The sequence below is a fragment of the Pipistrellus kuhlii genome, unplaced genomic scaffold (assembly GCF_014108245.1).
Source record: "Pipistrellus kuhlii isolate mPipKuh1 unplaced genomic scaffold, mPipKuh1.p scaffold_m20_p_4, whole genome shotgun sequence".
Lineage (NCBI taxonomy): Eukaryota > Metazoa > Chordata > Mammalia > Chiroptera > Vespertilionidae > Pipistrellus > Pipistrellus kuhlii.
Genome location: NW_023425540.1, coordinates 54,268,265 through 54,286,942, shown reverse-complemented (window position 1 = coordinate 54,286,942; position 18,678 = coordinate 54,268,265). Strand labels below are relative to the sequence as shown.

General features: G+C 37.1%; 1 pseudogene; it reads left to right on the top strand.

Moving 5' to 3' along the window:
- Nucleotides 1–18,215, top strand: part of LOC118703648 — a 101,241-nt pseudogene extending 83,026 nt beyond the window's left edge.
- Nucleotides 18,216–18,678: the final 463 nt, after the last annotated feature.

Genomic DNA, 18,678 nt, shown 5'->3' with positions numbered 1-18,678 from the left:
CTCATTAATTGGGAAATGAATCTTATCAAATCAGAATTAGAGTCAATGACATTTAATCCTTTACTAGGAATCTGGTTTTTAATTTATTTCAAAACAGTATGTTCTTTTTAAAGATGTGGTTAAATTTATATTTGCATTAATAGTATGATAAACTGTTTTTCATGTCATATATTGCTAAAGATTGTCTTTGGTTAATTAAAGATTTTATTGCGTACTGAAAGGAACAGTATTAGACTACTAAATGGTGCATAGAAAAATACAGCTATTTAAACAACCTATGTTGTATTCTTGTCACTTTCTTAACAACAGGAGAACAAATTAATAATTATTCCATCCTTTTTCTCAGTGATTGCTCAATGCCCTTGTTTAGTAGCTTCCATAGTAATGGAGCAATTCATTACCAACTCTAAGAACTACCGTTTTGTATCTTCAGAGATATTTTGGTTATAAATATTATTTTTACTTATGCCTGTGACCAAATTCATTCTTTTCGCAACATTCTGCATAAAAATAATGATAGAATATGACATATTAAGTTTGCAACATTATTAGCTCGTTTGAATAAAATACAATGTTTTGTGTAGCATTTATTCTGCTGAAGAATATTAATTTATACTAAAGTACTGACTGAGTGTAAACTTAAGTATTATTAAGCCATAATATCTTTATAACATGTGTTAACAAGAGTTCAACAAAAGTATTTGTAAATAAAAGTGTAGAGCTGCCTGTTTTATGGTTGGTCAGTTAGCATAATGAACCCAAATGAAAATGATAAGCAAACACTATTGTGATGGGCAAGAGGAAAAAGGGAAAGCTGACAGTTTCTTAATGTTCCTTTTATCCCCATGGAAATATATGTATATGCCAATGAAATGATCAGGTGAAATGCAGTGCCCATGGGGAGGGATAGCTCAGTCAAGGCCCCTCAATAAAGAGGTGTCTGCAGTCTCAGCCAGTTTGGCAGCCTCTTATAGCAGGTGCTCAAGCTGGGAACACTGATGTGCACATGACCATGGCCTACAAGTGTTGAGTCTTTGCAGCTCCCACTGGAAAACTGTGTACATGGGACTATGCACCAAGATTGTTTGGTGAGGGCAGCTGCTTTTATGAGGCCTGCCAGTCAAAGTCTTGTAATTGCCTGTTGTACATCCTGAAAGACCACATATAGAATTTTGGATTTATTAAAAACAAAGTTTCCTTATTTTTATTATAAGGCATAATCTTGTTTATTTATACAATGAACAAATTCACAGCTAAAGAAACAAGATTTTATGTTATAATTACCCTATATTTTTTTCTGGTAACTTGAGAATTTGTAATTTATCTAAAATATCTGGTTTAGAAGAAACATTATTCATTTACTATTCATATTGCTCAGAGAATTCTCACTATATAAGTGGCAAATTCATGAGGAGAATCCAGAAATCGCTTCTCCAGCTTTCCTGGTGGTTATTATGTGAGCATATGTTATAGACTCTTCCAATTTAGATAATATTTTACTAAAATGATAAGGATAGCTCTACTTTTGTCACTATGGCTAGCTATGTATAGTGAGAAAATCTTCTAACATTAACTAAAACATTGTTTAAAAATATTAAAAGCATAAATTTAAAATGAATGTTTTACTGGAGAAGAAACTAAGAAAACACCAAAAATAAAAACTAATAGTTGAAATTTTCAGAGAAAAAGAGAGATTGAGAGAATGAGAGGGTAGAGAGGGATGGAGGGAGGAAGAAAGAAAGGAAGGAAATAAGGAAGAAAAATATTCAAATCAATTTTAGCTCTTTGGATAACTGCTGAAATCAAATAAATTCAAGTTACCCTCTCTCTCTCTCTTTCTCTTTCTACACATCCCTCTCTTCTTCCTCTGTCTTACTTTGTTAATTATTTTATAGGTTGAATCTCATGATTTTAGTATTGATATACAGTTGGTTTTACTTTTGTATCACTGTCAGAAGTATCTCATTTTAATAATGCGCCTAGACTTAAAGCCAGCTGTGTCTGTATTAGAATACCTACATCAACTCTTCTTTGTTTAGTACAAGTATAGTAAACATTAGTGTTTAAAATTTTATTGGCAAACATCAAATATCTTGGAATTAATTTAATGTAAAAGTCATAAGATTTTCACATTAAAACTAAAAAAGCATTGCTCAGAGAAATTAAAGAAGACCTAAATAAATGGAGGAATATTATAAAGATGACAATTCTCTTCCCATTAATATCTATATATATAAAAGCCTAAGTGACCATTTGACTGGTGGCTATGACATGCACTAACCACCAGAGGGCAGACGCTCCAACTGGTAGCTTAAGTTGCTGGCCCCTAATCTGTTTCACCTGCACCCCAGATCTAGAGAGGAGGGAGCTCAATTTCTTATGGAATTGGCTGTGGGTTAGCTCGCTGCAATATTAAAGTATTTCTTGTAATTAATTTTTTTTCAATGTATACAATTTTGTGCATCAGGCCACTAGTATTATATATAATATGTAATTTCAACATAAAATCTTTTTTTTTTCTTTTGCAGCCATTGTTTACCAGGTTATAAAGTTTACATAGCCATGCAAATACTTCAGCATATTGAAGGGAATCTTTAAAAGATAGAATAGCTCTAGCCAGTTTTGCTCAATAGATAGAGCATTGGCCTGCAGACCAAAGGGTTCTGGGTTTGATACCAGTCAAGGGCATATACTTGGGTTGCAGGCTTAATCCCCAGTAGGGGGCGTGCAAGAGGCATCTGATCAATGATTCTCATCATTAATGTTTTCATCTCTCTTTCCCTCTTCCTTCCTTTCTAAAATCTATAAAATATATATATTTTTTAAAAGAATAAAGCTGGAGGACTTACACCATCATAATGTAAGAATATTATAAAACTATAGTAGTTTCTAACGTAGCATTTATTTAGTTTATTTAATTATAAGGAACAATATTAATAGTTATGTGTTAGCATGTAAATTTCATTGGCCCAAACATTTAAGCTATGATATGACTGACTTTTTTCTAAAAATTCATGTATATTATCCATAGCAAATAAGAAAACAATATATAGTTTAGTGGTATGCTTTACTTGTTTTAAATATTGATCTTAGGACAGTTTTACAAAACTACAACTATTTTGCTTCATCAGGCATTGTCCTTAGAAAATAAAATAATCATCAAATCAAAATCTACAAAAAATGCATAAGTTAATAAACATGTACTGACCTAATAGTATACCATAAACAAGGAACATGCATCATGTAATGGCTCCTCACCAAATAAACTGTGACTGTAATTCACAAATTAAGTTGATTGGTTGAAAATGCCATGAAGCATCAATATATGCTCTACAAAGTATTTGGTAAAATTCCAAAGCCATTAATGTAAACACAGCAAACAATACTATCAGTACATAAATACAATATCTCAGCCTACTGGAAGTATTTTTCAGAAGCCTAAAGTTAAGAAAGTATCAAATTATGTGTATATAATCTGTCTTTGAGAATAAATTATGTATTCCTCTCTGAAAAAATAGTGTTGTTTCTCTATGTACTACTAACCTAGAAGAATCAATGAGTAAGGAACCTGGCACATCAGACTGTCTGCCAACATTCTCTTTAATGCCATCCAGTTATTTTATTCATTTTTTTCTCTAATTTGTTCTCATTAATTGAATGAACACTTATTAAAAATCTACTTTTGCAATATGTTCCATTAAATATGGGTACAGATAAAAGATACATTAGCTATAGAACTTGTTTTATTTTATCTATATGTTTGTATTTCATAAGTGCATATTGATATCTACATTATCTGTAGTGAATTGTTTCTAATAATTTTAATACTTGTGTATATATATGTGTGTGTATTTTTATGTATGCATGCATATAGATGGATGGGGGCATTGAGATTAATTTAATGAATTGACACACAAATCTAAAATTAAAATGACCCATCTAAAACTACAAATGTAGATATTTATCTTTAAAAAGTTCACTAAATAATTATTCTCATATGTTTACAACTAATGGAATTCATTAAAGGAATATGTGAAAACATGTAGAACACAGTGTGTGTTTAAACCTTATTTTGATCAATTTTATTAGAAATAAATATGTGGCTTCTAAAGTCGAATAAAATAACCCAATGTTTCTCATTATGATAAAAAAGATAAGATGTATGTTAAACTCACTGGTGTTTCCAAAATGCACAAAGTACAAAAGTTATTAGGATTGTATGCTCATAATTATTACTTTATCAACCTGTCCCTTTGGGTGAATATCTTAACTTAATTTTGACCAAATTAAATGCCAGAAATAATATATTATGTTTCATATGTTACTACCTACTAAAATTATAATGCTGATTTATTGCTGTGATCTCCTATTTAAAGCATGAACAAGAACTATTAAACTCTCATTCCAGAAGGGAAATTTTTATTATTAACAGATGCATTCTAACTGGGGAGTCTCATTGCTACTCTGAAATATGAGTCTTACTTCAAGATGCATTTATCCGTGATGTGTGTATAGGGACAAAGAGGTTCAGCTCTTGGTCCAGGCCGTATTCTTGGCTCCTGTTGTCATCAGCTCCCTAAGTGATTCTGCTCCAAATTGTCTTGAGTGATCTGCCATTGTTATATTTCTTCCTGTGTAAACACTGCTTACCCAGAGCAGATGAGAGCTCTCTCCGCCTCCCTACTTTACTCTAATAAAATCCCCATTTTTCACAAACAAGAGAATGTTCATTTTTCCCGCCTCATTTTTCAAGTACCAAATCATGGCATTTCAAATTTTAAGTAAACAAAAAGTCCAATTTTTCATAGTGACAGCAACTGCATTGATGTATGAACCCGAAACTCCAAATGACTCATTCTTGATGATATTTGAAGAAGCCCCTTATATTTTTAAAACATGTCAACGTGATTTGTTTTGGCATTGCATTTTAGCCCTTGTTTATGTAAGTCCTTAACAGGCTGTGCTTCATTATCAAGGATAAGTTATCCTTATAAATTAGATCCCATCTGCTAAAATCTCCTCATTAGAGGTTCAAAGGACAGAAAATGCCATGGACTCCTTACTTAAATAAATCTCAGAAGCTTGCAGGCAGGCTAGCTGACTTATTTGGAAGCTGTAGAAACAATGACAATCATGAAACATATACATATACATATACATATACATATACATATACATATACATATACATATACATATATATATAATTAACCTTTGGAGTGAACTGCAGTACAAGTGAGTCTAGACAATCTTCAGGATGGGCAGAACCTATTTTTTATCTGGATATCTTGGGAGAGAAGACTAAGTGTCACAGCTATTGCCTTTTCATTTTTGTTCCAGTCACAGAATCATAAGGATGTGTTTTGAGGAGAAAGTACTTGTAGCCGTCAGTGTAATGCCGTGTCGGTCCCCTACACTGCCTTGTGTGAGTGGACAGTGATAAATGAAAAGGGCCATGAGAAGCAAGTGCTCACTTCAGTTTCTACCTTTCAAGAGTGATTGGCTAGGAACCCATGGCTTGAAGGATGCCAAAAAAGTACTTAGTTGTTTTGTTCCATGACTGTAGTGGAGTATAGTGATTTATTGCAGTGGTTAAAAGATTAAGATCTAGAGTAATAATGCAAAAAAAGTGAAATCCTCCTTTACTCGTTATATCTTTGTGGAGTTGTGGGTGGGGAAACTCTTGAACCCACATTTTATGTTTATTGATGTATAATTGATGTAAAATGACTATGCATTTAAAGTGTGTGATATCTCAGAGATTAGACTCTGTAAATCTATCACGAGTAAGATAGTGAAGATATTTATCAAACCCAAAAGTTTCCTTATGCTACTTTATACTTTCTCTGCTATGTCCCTCTTTACCTCATTCCTATTATTCTATAACTCCACTGATCTATTTGTTACTAAAAATTATTTGGTATTTTCTAAAATTTTATATAAATGGAATTATAGGGAAGTTATAGGGAAGTATTATATATATATATATATATATATATATATATATATATATATATATATATATATTGATCCTTTGTTCCTTTTTTTTTTTTTTTTTTTTTTTTTTTTCTGAAAAGGATTCCATTGTGTGGATATACCACAATTCGTTTATACCGCTACTAACAAATATTGGGTTATTTCAAGTTTTTAGTTATATTGCAAGTTAAACTATATGAACATTCTTATGCAAGTCTTTCAACAACATACTTTTTTTTTTAATGTTGGCTAAATATCTAAGATTAGAGTAGCTGAATTATATAGTAGTCATATGCTAAACTGTTTTAGAACTCGCTAATCTTTGTTTTTTTTTCAAAGTGGTTTGGTATTTTACCTTTCTATCAGAAAAGTCTCTGAGTACCAGTTTCTCTACATCCTTACCAGCACTTGTACCATCAGCTATTTAACTATAGTTATTCTAACATATGTAATGGTATTCCATTGTGGTATTAATGTGAATTTCCCCAGGGTCTAGTGAAGTAGAACATCTGTATATCTTCTATCCTAAAGTGTTCTAATCATTTGCCCATTTCTTATTATATTGTTAATATTCTTATTAGGTTTTAACATTATGTATTCTAGAGATAAAACTATCTAAACCCAGGTTTGGCTGCCTGACACAAGATAAGTCAAACTCATGAGACAGATGCTTGTGGAAAAGGAAAGAAATTTATTCAAGTGCCAGTTACCCAAGAAGATGGAAGAATCTAGTCCCAAAGCCCATGTTAGCATCTCAGTGCAGGTGGTGGGGCAAGGGCGGTGGGAGTGCAGGCAGTGTCCTCCCTGGACTAAAATATGGAATTTCATGGTCAGCATCCTTGAGTTTACTATCTATTCTGTATTTTTTTGTGTGTGTCAGTGAATTCCTATGTCTGGGTGGTTGGCATTAGGCAGGGCCTTGAAGGTCAGGCTGCTCCTTAGGTCCATATAGGAACTGAAACTGCCAATTATAGTAAAGTATACTTAGAAAATAAACTCAGAAGGTTTAATTTCAAGTTAATGATACCAGGTGAGAGCAACAAGCTGAGTTTAACATTTGCTAAGATTAAAATGGTAGCTTTATTAATCTTAGTAAATGTTACCAATCTTAGAAAATTACCACTTTCAATTATTTCTCCCTATCTATGGAGCTTTTGAATTTTCTGATGGAATGAATAACTTGAGCCTGTTTTGAAGCAAAATCTTGTGTGTTAAAAGCAAATACTTTTCTTAGGGGTTCCTGTAAGGCAGATACAAATTTTCGAGCCTGGGAAAAACAAGCCATAAGGAACTTTAAAACAATAAAGTCAAGCATTATAAAGGAAAAGACGGTAAAGCCTAAATTAAAATTCCCCATAATGTGGACCTGAGTTTTGGGGGTGTTTATTGACTCGTAAACTAATCTCAGTTTCCTCAAGTGTTTCCTGAAATCAAGTAGCCTGATGCCTGATTTTTGTGATGCTTATTTCTATTTCAGCTTGTTATAGTAAGTACAACAAAAGGAATTGATGGTCATACAAACACCTCCCTGTTTTGCTAATCCTATATAATAAAACACTAATATGCAAATTCTCCCCTTAACTGGGCATTCTATTGGCAGTTCAACCAGGGAGCAAGCCTGGCTGGCCAACTGCCTGTGGCCCCTCCCGCAACTGTCTCCATCCCTAGTCAGCCCTCCACCCCAATTGGGTCAGGCTGGCTGGACCCCATCCATACACAAATTCATGCATGGGCTACTAGTATGTAATGTAAAGGAATTTGATTATCTAGAACAAGTTTAGTCAGAAAATCTAGAGGCCTTCAGAGATTAATGAGTGAAGTGGCAGTATCATTGGCTATGGTGATTAAAGTCATAGAGAGATTCTGAAGTACATGCTGATGTGTAGCTACTCCCTACCAGGTAATAGACATCTAAAGAAATAATTATCACTGTCTGGGGTTTCTCCAGGGACATCTTAGGCCACTCTGGTGAGCATTGATTACTCACCCTGGAGTCCCATATGCCCAGTTTGACTCACTTGCTAATAGGAGAGATTGGTTCTCATTTTGGTCCCTGTTAACATGTTAAAATCATTTGTAGTTGGGGTGTATGTTCTGATGGAACCTGCAGGCAAAGCAGCTGCCTTTCATAAGACAAGGTTACTTGGGCATGCAAGTTACAGGGGAATTCCCATCCCAGCAGAGGAATGGAACATTCAGTCATATAGAGAAAACTTGTTTGGCAATTTTAAATCTCCTAATTGATACTCTAGGGATTGGAGACAAGCCTTTTGTTGCATCTTTACAATAAATCCCACTATTTAGATGGTTTACTGACTTCTTTTAGTCATTCTTGTATTTAAATTTGTATAAATGGCTCCAGTGTCTACTAAAAAGTCAAGGTGTTCCCCATGGACACTTATACTTGGAGATCCTGTGGAAAAATAATGATGGCTCAGCAGGTGTACAGAGCAGCCCGTGGGCCTCCTTATTTATTGCCTGAATCACCACTTCATGTCACTGTGAGCCTATGTGCCTTTCTTATTTATTTCTCTTTTTCCCCCCATGCCCATTGCTAGCCACCCAAGGCTTTACACCTTAGTGACCTTCTGTACCTGGACTATTTTCCTTGCTCTGATTTTGTCTGTATAGCCTACTCCATTTTCCCCTAAAGGATCTTGGCTATGAATTCTTCCAGAAGGTATCCAGTACTTTTTTAAAATTTTCATGTCTAAAACTATGGCCATTGAGCAGCAACATTCTATTTCTCCTACTTTCTGTTTCCGGAAACCACCATTTTACTTTTTACTTTTATGAGTTTGACTATATTGGCTATTGCATGTAAGTAGTATTACTCTTTCTGTGCCTGATTTATTTCATTAAGATTTATCCATGTTGTAGAAAATATCAGGAATTGATTAACAAAGAAAACAAAACCAACTTTTAAAAAAATGGGAAGACTTGAATAGACAGACATTTCTACAAAGAAGACATACAAATGCCTGACAGGTATAAAGAAGGAAGCTCAAGATCACTAATTGTTAACACTGAGAGTACATTCACTAGGAAAAGGTGGATGACCTAAAGTTGCCACTGTACAGAACACGTTACCCCAATACTAAACAGTTACTTTCTATGCTGATTAGAATCCGATGATTTATTTTTCTCTGATAGTTCAAAAATACATATTTTTAAAACTGGATTGACTATTACAAAGTAACATTTAAAAAAAATTCATAGATGAGAAAAGAGAGGCTGCAAAAGTGTGATTTTCTCATTCTCAATGAGGATCCCAATGCTTCAGAGGTTCATGTCTGAAGTCTAGCTTCTTTATTAAAGGGGATATAACAGGCAGGGAAGAACATGGGAGATGAAACAACTAGAATAGGCCATTAGAATAACAAAATTCTGCTAACTAAACATTTATTTAATTATTGAAGTTTTGTGGACCTGTATGGCTTTCCATAAAAAATTCAAATAGCTAAATAATTAAAATCACATTTTAAGTCATTTGGAATGGTGAGGGAGGAAAAAACTTATCTCTACCTTCAATCAAATAGACATGAGACAGATTAACAAGATAAAATAACCAAATTTAATACATACTTAAGTATGGGAACTCTACATACATGAGATAATCAGAGACTCTACATATGTGAGGGGTCAGAGGCAGAAAGGAAAATAGGGTTTACAAGACATTTTGAGCTAGGGGTGAAGTAACAGCTTGGGGCTTCAGATAGTAATTGAGGGAGAACAGGTGCTCAGAAATTATTAGTTTTCCCTGTCAGATAGATAGGCAAAAAGTCATTTCTAGTGATAACCCTTCGTGGGCCAGACTCCTAATTTAAATTCATCTAGATAGTTAGGGGAGATGGGCTGGGGAGGGAGCAGATATTTCCCTTAAGCTTGTATGTTCTCAGTTGCCTTAAGCTCAAAGTAATTTTCATACCAGTGAGACACATCTAGGGATGCCTCATTCTGAACTCCTATAGAATTGTAGAAGCAAATATTCATATGGCCATGTAAAGTATGCTTCTCTTTGAACTCTGAGCAATTTTCTCTCAATAATCACATATATTAGAAATATGGATTGGGATGAAGACATTTTCTGAACTTGACCAACTTTGTTTCAGATAATTTGGAGAAGCTAATCTTTCTGCCTTCCTTCTAATCTAGAGAATGTTTATGGTGGTTGTGCTCCTGTTCAAAACAAACAAGAAACTCAATTAAAAGCATTTACCTACTTTTAGTTTCAGCAGTAGTTTTTGTTTGATTGTTTTATACTTCTAAATAGTTCACTTCTATCTCAGCTAGTTTCTTTATAACTCTCTTTCTCAAAAGGTACATTTTTAATATTAACTTTATATGCTGAAAAGATGGTGTGTGATTAAAATAACAATTCATCCCTTTCTTAAAGAACTTTTCTCCCTTCTTTTCTGGTTTGATTGAACGCACATACCTAGTACTGTTTACCATTTTGAAAAAGGAAAGTTTTAATGGCTTCTGTGGAGTAAGCTGTCAAAACGACAGAATAGGTATCTACTTTGTTCTTTACTTTCAACTATAAAAATATATCTTTATATTCAAGGGCAGATCCAAGATTTGTGTCCTGAATGTCATTCAATTTGGCAATTTTCATTTAGAAAAAGAAGACAAAAGTTGAGAGTATCTTGTAAGAAACTGAATATTTATTGAAAATGGAAAACAGGGAGCCTTAGAAAGGGTTCACAAAAAGAAGAGTCACAAAGTGCCATTCCCACGAATTTCCTAATAAAGCCACCCTTGTGTGGCTAATTTGTCACCTCGTAAAAAGTCATGAATAGTGAGTATATTCTACCATATTGTTTTCATGTTATTTACCCCTTAATGGAAGTATTATTTTTAAACACATATACATATTTTTATTGATTTAAGAGAGGAATGGAGAAGAAGAGAGAGATAGAAACATGAATGATGAGAATCATTAATCAGCTGCCTCCCGCACGCCCACAACCTAACCAGAATGGAACCCTGGACCCTTCCATCCACAGGCTAACATTCTATCTAGTAAGTCAAACTAGCTAGGGTTAATGGATGTGTTCTTTTTAAAATTGTAAAGGTATAAGTGTCCCAAAATTTATTCATTTTATAATGCCCTAAGTGATCATCAGAGAGCCTAAATCACTTTAACTCTCACATGTTCCCACTATATAAAGTACTTAAAGTAACACTTAATATGAAAAAATAAATAAATACAAATGTTCTTATTTTTGTCACTAAAGTATAGACAATAGTGCTAATAATTTCCCAGCACATATATTTTCTTTTCATTTTTAGAATAAGTAAACATTTAAAATTACTTTTCTCCCCAGATATGTAGGCTCATCTCACCGTTGTTAGCTGAGCAAAATAAAGGATGTCTGTTTTTATTTAAAAAGCAGTCTGGAATACCTGACAGTTTCATGCTGCTCAAATCTGAAAGTATAATCAAGAATTTTCCTTTGAGTATTGAAACATATTATTCAGCAATGATGGATCAATCTCAATTACTTTGAGAGTTTGGTTATACAGAAATAAATTAGGCAGTTGGATCTCTATGTAACAAGAATTGTCTATACAACTACAAATATAAAATTTCCCTATTAAAAAAGCAAAGGAATTAATCTCTGTTGAAAAAATTAATCATGTGTTGTATGGATGGAGGGATTTTTTTTTTAAAGCTATAGACTTTGACTTCATTAACTATTCTAATCTCCCTATAAGTAAATTATAAAATATTTCACATCACTTTAAAAGATACCAATATAACTAAAATATTTTCCTAGTGCAATATTTTACACATAACATTTTTATTTCCCAGGTATTTTTTTGTTGTTGATATTTTTGTGACAATATTTTTTTTCTTTCTCCAAATGTACTCAGATAATCACCTGCAATCATAATTACTGGATTGTTTGTTAAACTGGTGGTGCTGAGATCTGCTTTCAACCTTATGAACTAAAATTTCAAGGGTTTGTCACCTGTAATTCTAAAAATTGCATTTTTTAAAAACAAGATCTCTGGGAAATTCTTTTGAATCACCATAAAAACTATAATATTGCTGCATTTTATTAGTAAACACTTTCTTACATTTGGCTATAAGAACCTGTACTAATAAAAGGGTAATATGCTAATTAGGGCGGATGTCCTTCTTTACAAAGCCTGACTGAGGGAAGCCACCCAGTACAGATACCTGCTGGTGTGGCTGGAGCAAAGCCTCCGGGTCCCTGGTAAGCTGTGCCCACATCCACAGCGCCCTGGACCAGGCGGCCTGTAGGATCAACCCGTCCAAGTGCCCCCATGGCAAGTGCTCCCCCTCATGGTGACTGAGCTGGTGGCTCGGCCTGGGCATCCCGCTGCTGGACAACGTCCTCAACTTCAGCTTCCCGGGGAGGGCCAGCTCTTCCTGCCCCACGTGGGTCGTGTGTCCGGGATGGCCGAAGTGGCACAGCCTGCTCCTTGCTGGCCAGATGAGGTCACCAACCTGCTGGACCTGCACCTGTTCCTGGTGGGCCCTCACACTCGCCCGCCCCCAAGAGGAGCCTGCAGGTGAGGTCGGAGTGGACGGTGTGCTGGGCTGGGTGCACAAAGCATGGGGGACTCGAGGATACAGCCTGAGGAGCACCCCAGGGGCATAGCTGCAGTTGCGGGGCCTGGGCTGTGGGCGGACAGCACCCAGCAGCAGTACATGCGCTCTTGGTCGGCACCTTCACCAGAGTCCATCAAACAGGCCAAGATCTGGACCTCGTATGACTGGGCCTGCACCCCCTCTTCAGTGTGAGCTTCAAGGAGGAGGAGCTGCAGCAGCTGAGGTTGGTGGACAGCATCAAGCAGTAGTACTACTCACGGGGAGCATCTTTGAAATCAAAGCCTCCAGCCGGGATCTGAGCAGCCGGATGATGCGGCCAAGCGGCTAGAGGACCGCAAGGCCATCACCAGCTTCCAGCAGGGCGGCAGGAGCGGCAGGAGGGCCTGGCTGGCCCAGCCCTGAGCTGCCCAGAGTGGCGGGCAGAGCAGCCTTGGAAGGAGAAGGAGGGAAGAGAAGGAGGAGGTGAAGGGGGAGGAAGAGGACATCTTCACAGAGCCTACAGGCCGCTAGCCCATGCATCCAGGACCTGAGCGGGGAGCCAAGAGGTAGAAGGAGGAGGCCCAGCCGCTGGACCAGAATTTCTTTGTCCCCATCGGCCCAAGGACTTCGACAGTGAACTAGGCCTGAGCGTTGGTGGGGACAGGGGCCCTTGGAGCAGCAGGTGGCTGGTGCTGTCCTGGTCCTGATGGGGAACGAGGCCCAGAACCTGACCAGGGGCTGGCAGCACCTCACGTGGGACCAGAATAAGTGGTTTTTGGGAAAGTCAGGACAGGAGGACAAGAAGAAGATCAAGACAGAGAGTGGTTGCTACATCAGCAGCTCCTACAAGTAGGACCTCTACCAGAAGTGGAAGCAGAAACATAAAATTGCCATAAGCTTAACACCTGAGCCCCAGTGGGCCACCAGCAGTTGGCCCTGTCGGAGGCATTGTTTTGGCCAGATCCAGTCAAGGCAGGTACAGGAAGCAATTAATGGATGTGTCTTTTTTTACATCCATATTTCTCTGTCTCTCACCTTCACTTGTAGAAAAAAACAATGAAAAATGTCCTCAGGTGAGGATTAACAAAACAATATGCATACATATACACATATACAAAAATACATGGATATCGGGGAACTGGAGGGCAGGGCATCCTTCTGGGAAAAGCTATGGTGGTGGGGCTGAGGGAGAGGTGGTTAGAGGAGGTCAAGCCTGCAGGGGAGAGCAGTTAGGGGTGATCAGGCAGGGGAACAGTTAGGAGCATCAGGTAGGCAGACAGAGGTGGTTAGGGACAATCAGGTTGGCAGGCAGGTGAATGGTTGGAGCCAGCAGTCCCAGATTGTGAGAGGGATATCTGACTGCCTGTTTAGGCCTGATTCCTGTGGGCTGACTGCCGGGCTGAGAGACACTCCTCCCCCCACCCTTTCATGCATGAATTTTGTCCACCAGGCCTCTAATCTATACACATAAAAGCCTAAGTGGCTGACCATACGACTGTCTGACAGGTAGCTATGATGCACATTGACCACCAGGGGGCAGCCACTCAATGCAGGAGTTGCCGAGCTACGGTGACTTGGAAGCTGCAGTTTTCAGGTGACACACTTGAAACCAGAGTAGAGGGAATTTGTCATCCAAGAACAGCCATCTCACAATCCAGGGCCCCTTGGGGGATGTCAGAGAGCTGGTTTTGGCCTGATCCCCGCAGTCCAGGCCAAGGGACCCCACCAGTGCATGAATGCGTGCACCGGGCCTCTAGCCCATTGGCTCTTCACTTTGGGTCTGGCTCTTACAGAAACATTTTGATTCGATTAGCTAAATGATGAGACGTGCAGACCTGCTGGCTGTGGCCCTGACGACTGGTGCTCACACTGGCCCATCTACTTAATATCGATTTCCAGTGGAGGCAGCGAATTTTCCCACTCCCACTCTCGGCCGGGAAATGGGCCTCAACTTCCTTCCTTCTGGGTGGACAGTAGCTACAGCAGGCAACCTCTGGAAAGGGAAGAAGATAAAGGAGCAGCTCAGGTGGGAGGAAGGAGGTTCTGGCTGCCACAGGACTCCACCTGGACAGAAAAGCCTGCCTAGGCTGGCTAGATTGCAGGCTAAGTAAACCCAGTTTGCTAAATAATTGCATTTTTGCAGCTACTAGTGAATGCCCACAAGTCATCAGTTACCACCAAACTTAGGGTAAAGTGAGATGAAAGAAGAGAGACAGACAGAGAAAGGGACATAGTATTGGGAGAAGAGAGGAGGGAGCCTAATCCTGGGGTGTGTCACCTGAGAACTGCCCTCTCACAATCTGGGACCCCTCGGGGGATGTCAAAGAGCCAGTTTTGGCCTGAAACTGGCAAGCCAGGTCGAAGGCCCCACCAGTGCAAGAGTCCATGCTCCTAGCCTGTAGTAGAACTATAAAAGTAATCTTAGTTTTCAAAATAAAATTGTTAAAGATATTGACCAAGTTTCTATCTTTATACTTTTATGTGTAGTCCTTAGATAATTTTAAGATGCCTTAGCACTTATGAATTTGGATAAAGGACCCAACAACTACTTTAAGCTTTATTTTTTCAGGAGGTGTGACAAATACCGTATTTTCCGGCGTATAAGACGACCCCCTAATTTTACAGTTAAAACATAGGTTTAGGCCTATTTTCGCTGTATAAGACTACCCCCCACTTCAAAGAAAAGACTTACTTTGCCATCAAGATCTGCAGGTAATTTTTGTGCAATTTTGGTCTTTTCCCCTGATTTTCGGTTGACTTTTTTTCGTTTCAAAAGTCGTCTTATATGCTGGAAAATATAGTATATACTTCATATTAATGACTCAAAAATTAGAAAAATCCCATAATTCCTATCATCGAATGATTGAAATTAATCACATTAGCATAGGCAAGTTAGTATCATGATTTCTACATAAAGCAGAGGCAAGACATGACACCTGACAAAATCTGCCAAGTTTTGATAACATAAATTTAACTATGTAATTTAGGGAAGTTAAAGTAAGCTTTTAGTTAGTTTATATGGACCATTAGTTTCTCTACCCAAGGATAAGCCACAAAGGTATATGTTAAAGTGCTATTTCAAAACTCCCAGGCCTATACAAAGCTATCTGCAAATAATGTGTGATTCATAGAACTCAAGCAGAAATATATTTCCTTACATATCCACATATTATTACCCTAAGCATCGCCTGTTTTCTGTTTTCCCCCTGGCCCTATGCGAGTAAATGTAGATTAAAAGTAAAACTTACCCAAAGCTTAATCAATCACAAACATAGATCTAAAACATGGAGAGATCAGTGACCTCCGGGCGGGTCAGCGGTTCGAGTTCCAAGAGTGAGAAGCAGCATTGGGTGCTTTTCCGACAGTATTCTGTCCTATCCCACACCCTGAGCACCCTTCCTTGGCCAGAGTGACTGCTTCTAGAAGGTAATTTTGGATTGAATTAGAGCTTTCTGAGACAGACAAAACATACTTTACAGTAGGCAAATTGAATTTCTCTGGTTCAGTGACTTGCTGTGCCACAGCGCCTCTCGAGAAGTTTTTCACATTATTGAGAGCTGGTAGTTTCCTTGTAAAAGAGCCACAGGCAGCATCACATACTGCCATTTCTCTCAGAAATATCTCTTTCTTTCACACTCATACAAAACTGCTTAAATGAAGCATACAAAAAGATGGCATAAACTATTGTCTCTCTTTGAAAAGAGTATGTTTCAAGTGGTTACTAATTCAGGAAGTGGCCTCAAAGGAAAAGCTTAGCTCAGTACCTACTATTGTGAAAACTAAAAGTGTTACTAAAGGAGATGAAGTGGAAGGGATATTTACTTATCTCACATGCAACTATGAATGGAGAATTGGAAACATTTGCAATGTTTTAATTAAGAATACTATGTGCTACCAGCTCTTGGAGGTGCCTATTTATTCTACAAGCTAGCAATAATAATAATAATAATAAAAATAATAATAATTATTATTTTTTAAATGAGCTTCTCCTTTCTCATTTTCCCTTTGGAACATTTCTAAAAATTATAAGTTGATTAAACTTATAATAGGAATATTACTTTCCTGAGTATTTTTGTTCAAATAAAGCCAGAAATTTCCATTGAGTTTTCAACATGCTCAGGTAGAGAGGGTACTTTGGTGGGGTTAGAATCAGAGGAGTTTGCAGCATTCATAAGAAGTAACTTCACCCATTTTAATTTTCATACTTGAATATTTTTATGATTAAAATAATTCAGCATACCGAAAACAGTTTTTATTTTATAAACAAGGCAATCTTTTTATTCATTCTTAATTCTGTTGTTGCTAAAATTGTCTTTGATTCTAAAATATCTCATCTTATCTATGATCATGTCGTCACATTATCCCAGGAAAAGTAAGCCTCCATACGTTTTTCCATGGCGTGGATGCCACAATCTAATTTATACTGATTTCTCCCACACACAATGTCATGTTATACTTCTCAGGTAAAAGCTCATGCCAGGAATAAGAAACAACAGGGTCATTAGGCAACGAGGAGCATTCACTCCGACACAGGGAAGAAGATTGCATTTAGCCAGAACATGCAGAGTTCTCTGTGGTGATTCTTTGCTCCGACGTCCCTTGGGCTTGGAGCCCTAGGAACAGATGTGATCTCAGGCCTGGTCTGAGGAGAAGGGAGCCATGGGCGGAAACACCTCGCTCCATCAGGCAGAAGCTTCTGCCAGAAGCAGCTTTCTCACCAGGAGGAACCTGGAACCGCTGCCAAATTAGAATTTGCCTGGTGGGAAGTCACTGGGCATAAAATCTCCAGTGACTTGGTGCTTGCTCACTGAACAAACCAGAAAGCATATGTGACGATTTCAGGAAAGGGCTTCTGTGCATGTGCCGCAGACACTGAGGGCGAGTGCGGAGAGATGGCCTGCTTCCTTCTGAAAGCACCTTCTCAAGATCAGCTATGTTGTTAGCAACCTCTGGCAACACTAGGGTGTCTAGAATGTATGGTTTAGGAAGGTTGACATTATATGGTTCTAATTTAATTCTGTTTTCTCCATAGTTTTGTTTTGCAAGGCAGGACAATAACAAAACCATATGTTTTTCTTTTTTCTTTTCCATGTATAAATAAGACCTTAAGAAGATATTTAATAACAGACTATAGTAATGTTAAATATGTGTAGCAAGATAAAAGGATTCTATAAAAATCATTAAATAATATAACATTAATTATGGATATGTATTAACCCTCATTTGAAAGAAGTGCCACAACATTCCAATGTTTGTCCTAAGTTCTAAAGCATTTTGGAGTACTACAGAATTAAGAGCAACACAAATAATTTGAAGATGATAAATGTGTTGATAGATTATATCATAATGCTATAAAAAAAAACACATTAATCACCTGGCTTGTTAGCATCTTAGATGACACTCTGTCAGGAAATAGGCTTGAATATTTTATTTCATTTTGTTTTGTTTTGTTTTGTTTCAGCAACTCAGGTCCCTGGAATTGGCCAATTTAACAGCAAAAGCTACATTTTTAGTGATTTGCATATTAATCAGTTATTTAGAACATCCCTGCTGAGAAATATCATCATAGCAACAACACCATTTTAATGAGCAGCCCAATGATACCCTGGAGAATAATTTACAATGAAAGTCTATGAAAACTTTTTTTTTTATAGGGTTATAAGGACAGTGAATGAGGTAATGAGGTCTTAAAAACATTTCAATACTTCTCAGGAAAAAATATAATATATTCAGTTGGGTCAGAAGAATAACTTGGGAGCTGATGGGTTGGAAATGTGGGTCTCTATGACTCTGAAAGCCTGAGTGGCCAGTATTCCTCCACAGTAAGGGCGGAATTAGTAGTTCATTTCTGCACCTTTGTTTTCAGAAAAAAAAATTGTAATTAAAATACTGGGTGAAATCAAGTTCAGAAGTCCACACAAGGAACATTTTTTTATCATAGGTAGTGGGGAGAAAGCTGGAAAATAGAAACTACATTTAAAATTAGCTGGAAGGTGCTAATGATGGATCTTCAGTCTACAGTTATTTTAATAATCATATATATATATATAATGATTATATACATATACATATATATATATATATATATATATATATATATATATATATTCTTATTGATTTCAGAGAGAAAGGAAAAGG